This window comes from Myotis brandtii, unplaced genomic scaffold (genome assembly GCF_000412655.1).
Source record: "Myotis brandtii unplaced genomic scaffold, ASM41265v1 scaffold168, whole genome shotgun sequence".
NCBI classification, from domain to species: Eukaryota; Metazoa; Chordata; class Mammalia; order Chiroptera; family Vespertilionidae; genus Myotis; species Myotis brandtii.
The window spans coordinates 1,314,471-1,322,553 of NW_005356173.1; the positions used below are offsets into that span (position 1 = coordinate 1,314,471).

Here is an 8,083-nt window from a genome sequence, read left to right on the forward strand (position 1 = left end):
TGGCTGCCGGCTGCCATCTTGGCTGACAGTTAATTTGCATATACTCACTGATTAGCCAATGAAAAGGGTAGCGGTCGTACGCTAATTACCATGTTTCTCTTTTATTAGTGTAGATTAGTTTGCTAGGGCTTACAAAATACCACTGACCGGGGAGACAAACAACAGAAATTTATTTTCTCACAGTTCTGGAGTCCAGAAGTTCAAGATAAAGGTATCAGCAGGGCTGGTCTCTCCTGAGGCCTCTTTCCTTAGCTTACAGATGGCTGCCTTCTCACATGGTCTTTCTCAGAGAGTGCCACCCCTGGCGTCTCTCTTACAAGGACACCAGTCCTATTGCTATTGCATTAGGAGCCCACCCTATGACCTCATGTAACTAAATTACCTCTCTGAAGGTGCCATTCAAATACTGTCACTTGGTATTTAGGGCTTCAACATATGATCTGGGGTGAAAACAATTCAGTCCATAACAATAATAGACTTCTAATTGCAGGGAATATTTATGATACATATATACAATGAGACAGTGTACATCAGATATTAGATTATCAACACTTTAAGAACAGGGCCTGTGTCTTTCTCACTGACATCCCAGTCCTTGTACATTATTTGACACAGACAATGTGTGTATATATATATATAAACCAAATAGCCCTAGCTGGTTTGGCTCAGTAGATAGAGCATTGGCCTGGGGACTGAAGGGTCCTGGGTTCAATTCCAGTCAAGGGCACATGCCCGGGTTGTGGCTCAATCCCTAGTAGGGGGGCATGCAGGAGGCAGCCAATCAATGATTCTCTCTCATCATTGATGTTTCTATCTCTCTCTACCTCTCCCTTCCTCTCTGAAATAAATAAAAATTTATTTTAAAAAATAATAATGTATTTTTTAAAATATATTTTATTGATTTTTTTACAGAGAGGAAGGGAGAGAGATAGAGAGTTAGAAACATCGATGAGAGAGAAGCATTGATCAGCTGCCTCCTGCACACCCCCTACTGGGAATGTGCCTGCAACCAAGGTACATGCCCTTGACCGGAATTGAACCTGGGACCCTTCAGTCCGCAGGCCGACGCTCTATCCAGTGAGCCAAACCAGCTAGGGCTAAAATAATGCATTTTTTTGCCTCTCAGTAAACATATTAGAAAATGTAATGCTTTGGCCCTGAATCAAGGCCAGCAGTTTGCTGAAGCTGCTGGTTTCAAGCAGGAGCCTAAAGAAATGTCTTTCTATGGTCTGTTGGCCATTTCAGAACTTAGGAGATGTAATGGTCAATTCATTAGAAAGAAACATCTGAGAAGAAAAAAAAAGAAAAGAAAAGAAAAAGAAAATGTAATGCTGTGAAACTTGATATTTAAAAGTGACTTTTCTCTTTTAGAATATCATGTGCAACAGCTCAGATAAAATCCCATGGGATTAGGAAGTATAGCAGAAGATTTATAAATGCATTTCAAATATAAAGTACTTGAAATTGTGGTGCAATTCCTTAATCACCCTATAATACTTTGACTACTAAAACAAAACACAACACAACACAAAGGCTTAGGAGTGAACCTGGGAAAGTGACTCAGAGGTCATCACTCTCTAGCGATATGTGTATCATAATGCCCAGCGTCATAAAAGATCTGATTCAACAGAAGTGCACCATCATCTTGGGGATGGAAGTAGCAGAATGCGTCTCTGGACTCATATCAAACAATATATATTTTGTTCTGTGCCTCTAATATAATAAAATGTAAGACATATTTAAGTGCTTTTTTCATAGTCCCTAAATATTTCTGCATGACTAGTACAATCTTCTCTTCCAGCCTTATTTACAGGGGCTACAGCTTATATGAAACTGGTTTTGCTTAATGGACCAGAACCAAGTATGCAAATTGCTCATCAGAACTTTGGCTCTATGTTCACTTAAATGTGTTCAAACCATAAGTTCTGTGAAATATTAGGACAGAAAATGACCAAAGTAGTGCTGGTCTGGTAGCTCTTTAGACAGTAATGTTAGAAGATAAGGATACTGCTAAATTGAATAATTTTATATTCCTCTATATAATAAAAGATGCACCTTACCATAATACCTTAATGAACACAGGATATAAATTTATTCTAATGACACTGATATCAGCACTTCAGCTGTCAAAGTCATATAACCCAGAGTCAGAAAAGGAATACATGCTTCCACATGTGCTATGAGGAAAGAAGAATATATTAATAAAAAGTATCAGTTCTTATAGGTTGTACCAAGAATTATCAAATAAGCATCTGGGAGTCATAGAGTAAAGGGGAAAAATAAGTGATGGACCTCAAGTTGGCAGAAATACAAATGGGACCAACCTAGTCTGAGGACCAGAGAGAAACCTGGGGGAGAGGAGAGGAGGAGCAAAGGGGGGTGAGGAGAGACAGAAAGACAGGGAAGAACTTCCTGCTCCCAACTGATTCACATCAAAGCAAGAGGATTTCCAAGATCTAGAAAGCATCAAATATAGACACCGACCTTCAGCAATTGCCAAGATGACCTACAGTAGTACCTACCCTCAGGCTAGTCTCCCAGGAATTAAAAGGAAAACACCTTCACCTAAGCCAGTGGTTCTCAACCTTCCTAATGCGGCGACCCTTTAATACAGTTCCTCATGTTGTGGTGACCCCCAACCATAAAATTATTTTCCTTGCTACTTCATAACTGTAATTTTGCTACTGTTATGAATCGTAATGTAAATATCTGATATGCAGGATGTATTTTCATTGTTACAAATTGAACATAATTAAAGCATAGTGATTAATCACAAAAACAATATGTAATTATATATGTGTTTTCCGATGGTCTTAGGTGACCCCTGTGAAAGGGTCGTTCGACCCCCAAAGGGGTCGTGACCCACAGGTTGAGAACCGCTGACCTAAGCACTCTATTATCTATTCTCCAGAAGCTTATCCTCAAAGAGGCAGAAGGTGACCTTCATCAGTGATAGGAACACAAAAGAAACACCAGGGAGAAAATCTACCTCTACCTGGTCAAGCCAGGGAAGCGTCCCTTCACAAGAGGCAGCATTTGAGCAGGACTTAAAAAGACCAGTGGAAATTTGCAAATGAATATAAATCTACTTTTGGCAAAAAAAAAAAAAAAAAAAGCAGTTCTCTATCAGTCATTAAGTATATAAGAAGGGGTAGCAGTGGAAGATGAGGCCAGAGAACACACTGCATTAGAAACACATTCTTAAAAAGAAAAAAAGTGGACCCTGGCTAGCCCTTCCAGAGTCAGCTTTATGAGTAGCCCTGAGGTGGTTTCTAAATTACAAGGTGATTGTCAAAACACTGTTCCCTTAAAATTCCTCTAACAGGGATGATGTACACAAACAGATTTAATAGGATTAAAAATATTGATTTATGCCAAGCATTCTAAAGCAGGCCAAATCAACTCAACCAATATATACATAAAAATGGAAGGTACCCAGTTTCTCTTATTTTAATGAGAATAAACATACTGGATGCCACAAGTGAGGTAAAGAGGTCTCACAGAATTGAGAAATGGGAATAAAAATAGAAACATAAAACAACTTTCTTCAATATAAACTTGCTAACTTTGATTGAGCTTAACTTCAAAAACTCAGTTTAAAAAAAGGCTTACAGAGACCTAGGTACACAGTGTATGAGGGAAAAGGACGCACAACCAAACTATTGAAGCAAGCTTCTTTACAGCAGATTGCTCCATTTAAAACTTAAATCTGATGGCAACACTATCGTTACATGAGAGCAGTCTAATTAATGGGGCAAGTCATAATCCTATTAAAAAAGCTTTATTTGGGTACAGTGTTTTTGTTTAAAGAAAAAAAAACATATAGAGGTGAGCAAAGTAGATTCGAATAATCAAATACTACACACAATAAGTTCAGCTATTAAGAAGCAGGAATAGAGCAAGTTCATTCTAGGGACTTGTAGCTTGAAGAACCACATTTCATGCCTTCATCAGAAACAGACTGCACTGGGCACCCTGAACTCTAAATTCTGACCATAACGTGAAGCCACAGTTATGTCCCCAGCTGCTCACCTACCCCCTCAACACAGAAGGGCGCTGACAGGTATCCATCAATTACAAACAGAACAGAAGGGAAAACTGATATTATGAAACTAAAGACCTTGCTTATATTTCATTTCATGAACTGTGACAGATGTCTCCCTTTTACTGTAAAACCTGCTTGATTGGTCCAATATTTTATGACTTAAGCCTCATCCAAAGGGAACCAGAGTATGTTGCCTATACCCTGGTGTGATCTTACGGTTGGTTACCAGAGAACTGAAAAAGGAAGAAATCAAGCAAGGAAAAATAATTCCTTATTAGAGGTAAAAAGGGTCACACTGAAGACAAACACCTGTCATTAACATTAACATAATTTGATAATGGAGTCATAATCTAATGAACATGGTCACCGCTGTTCTTCGAATCCTGTGGAAGAGACAGGGAAAGGCTGTGAATTAAAGTTAAAAAATGAGGATACACTGAGAAGCCCAACTCCTAGAAACCTGGTCAGTCCATGTAACCTTAGCCCAGGTAAATGAATATCTGTTAGGATTCATATTTCTTTTTTTGTATTTCAACTTTATGTAACTTTGTGGTCTCTCCCACTGTCTTTGAGGACCCGGGTAAGCCTGGTGACCCCAAGCTGAGAAAAACTGACCTACAACAAGAAATAAGCAGAGCTATTCAAACATAAACATCCCTATTTTTTCCACTTATCACATATTTCAGGGTAAGAAAGACATTTACTGGAAGTGAAAGCTTTTTGTTAAAAAAAAATAGGTAAGAAATCTAAGGGCAATATCCATTCACAAATACCAATGATCACACCAAGAAAATCACTGAGACTTCATGAAATATTAAAGAGAAAATACATTTAAAAACTTTCATAATTTTAATCTCCCTTGAATCCCATTTAAACTAAATTTCAAAACATGCCAATTAAGCATTGTAGGAAGAAACTAAAATAAAATAAACCTTCAAGTAGTCTTTCTCCTGAAACAGATCCCAGGAAATACCTACTCAACAGAGTCGTTGGCATAGGTTCAAGTTAAATCATCGATTGTAAATATGAGAGACTTATACTGCGCAGTAGCCTTCAAAATTTTCTGTGTTTTGGTTTAACAGCCCAGCTTTTACCCCTGTTGTCTGCTCTTCACAGTCTTCACGTCCATGGAACAGAAGGTACAAAAAAAACATTGCACGTCTGAGCTAGAGGGACCGGCATGGCAGCCTCCAGCCTTCACTTACTTGCTGAAATCCCAAACCACAAAGCCATCACATACTTTTTCTAGGCCTCTCTTGGAAGAAATGAAAGAAATACCTTTGCTAAGAAGAGGAGCAACACAAACATAACATCACAGCTTCTGTTATGAGAATCACAAAAATTCTATTCCATTTTTCCTTATTATTTATTAACAGATCTGCTTTTTACAATGATGAAGCCAAAAATTATCCTAGAGGTCTATATGAAAGCACTTAACATTTCAATAACCTAAAGAAAAGTTCTTTTGGAAATAAGAATTATATAACCATTTCAGCCCATCTGATATCTTACCTTTCCTTCTCTCCATGTATACATAGGGTGTCCCAAAAAAATGTATACACATTTTAACAGTTGATAACTCACTTGATTTTCACTCCTTTTCAGGTTTAACTGATTTGAAATAATGGGTGAAGCCACACTAAGCTTTGAACAAAGAAAATTTATCTTAAAGTGCCACTAGACATTTTTTTATGGAAATACATAAAAGATAAAGTTTACAGTACAAAACTGGCAACAGTTGAGGGCACACATATACTGAATGAAATGATTCTTCATATTTGTGATTCCATTGCTTTGCATTATCAGCAATGCCTGGACCAAAATGGTCATCAGTTTGAAAACAGGCATTAATGAAAAAAGTTATTCATTTCTGTAAATTCTTTTAAATTTTGAAAATGAACTATATGTTAATTAACACTGACTTTATAATTATTCAATGTGTGTACACATTTTGGGGGACACCTTGTAGATTGACCAAGTGATCATTTTTTATGCAAATCAAATGACTAGTTGGTATCCATCAGGCATGGGAATTTTTCAAATCAAATTCTCTACAGAAAAATTAAGGAAATGAGGAACTTCAGTTAGTTCAAAAATCTATATCATTTCATACCTTGTGCAAAATAGTACCCTTCACACCCCCCAAATATGAGACTTCTTAAGATGTAGCTTTTATTCTCTAAGGTTTCCAACAGATCCTATCAATGATTATTTTATCTATTTCTAACGTTTGTAATAAAATAAAGTTGTCCACACACTTTCCTGAAAATGTAGTAGACCCTGATATAATAAGTTCAGATAAAAAGAATGTACTTACAGTACTTTGGTATTTATTAGCAATAGGAACATATTAAATGCACTCTGTCATTGATTGTAATTAGTGAGCAATTATGCACCAAGAAGAGACTAGGCACTAGAGATAAAGTGACAAAAAAGACTACACACCCTTACAGCACCCAAATAACTACCTAATTACAAGTAAGTACAGTGAAAGATAAATCATCCTATATAATAAAACCCTAGTATTCAATTTGACCGCATGGCAGAACAACCGATCACTATGACACACACTGACCACCAGGGGCAGATGCTCAATGCAGAAGCTGTTCCCTAGTGGTCAATGAGCTTCCACAGGGGGAGCACCACTCAGCCTGAAGCTGGGCTCACTGCTGGTGAGTGCAGTGGCGGTAGTGGGAGACTCTCCCACCTCTGCAGCAGTGCTAAGGACCCCTCAGGTGCGGAACGGGCCTAAGCCAGCAGGCGGACATCCCCCAAGGTGTCCCAGATTGGGAGAGGACTCAGGCCTGGCTGAGGAACCCCCTACCGCAGTGCACGAATGTCATGCACTGGGCCTCTAGTAGTTAAATAATTTTCCAACTTTTAAAAATATATATATTTTTATTGATTTCAGAGAGGAAGGGAGAGGGAGAAAGAGATAGAAGTAACAATGATGAGAGAGAATCACTAAATGGCTACTTCCTGCATGCCTCCTACTGAAACCCAGGCATGTGCCCAAACTGGAATCGAACCTGGGACACTCTAGCCACTGAGCCAAACCGGATAGGGCTAAATAATTTTCCAACTTTGAGGGTAATGTTAGTACAAATACAATGTGAAAATTTTTGTTGACTAACTGAAAGATGGCTAAATTTAGAACACCAAGAGTTTTCATTATAATCACATTGGACAAGAAAATTTATTATACAAAATTTGTAATAATTTATTCCTCCTAGTATCACAACTACCTCTGTCCACAGATTAAGCTTATTAACAATAGGTTTGCATTCTGAAACACATAACCATACTGTTGAGAATAATAAAGAATTTTGCAAATATAAAAGAGGATCAAGAATATGCATCAATATCAATATATTAATGATCAAATTATTCAGTATATCTATAATTTGGCTAAAAACTTACACTGATAATTTATCAGAAGTATCCCTTTGAAAATCAAAATAAAAAACAACTCAAGATTTCATGGAAAAGTAGAGATTCAAAACAGCAAATGACATTTAATATTATTTTCTACCCTAGAGTTAATGCTGTAAAAGTTAAATAAAAAAAAGTCAATAAAGCCAGTTTCTTACATGAAACCTCACAGAAGTATTAATTATGTGAAACTATTTTATTTTTAACTATATTTTTCAGCATCCCTACAGATTCTAATATAGTAGTAACATGTCTTCATTTTTTATTTTGCAAAATGGATAACATTATTGGAAGCTGGGAAGAACGAGCTTTGTGGATACTTTTTGCTGTCACTATGCCAAAAATATTTGTTTATACTTGAATAAATAGTTGTTGAGAACTCAGGATTAACATCCACACAGTAGTGCTGAAATACATTGAATGAAACTACTTTGTAATTCTACTCTTGGGGGTCCCATGGTAAGAAATCACATCCTATATAATAAAGATGTAATATGCAAATAGTCGTTACACCGTGAAGCGTAACAACCAACCGCATAACGACCTGATCACAGATCAGCAGGAGGGTGGGGCAGCAAGCTACAAGTGGTGGTGGAGAGCTACAGG

At 37.3% G+C, this 8,083-nt stretch overlaps 1 protein-coding gene across 4 annotated transcripts in view; it reads right to left on the minus strand.

Moving 5' to 3' along the window:
* Positions 1 to 8,083, minus strand: part of TPK1 (thiamin pyrophosphokinase 1) — a 289,105-nt gene that overhangs the window by 219,822 nt on the left and 61,200 nt on the right. The window lies entirely within an intron of this gene.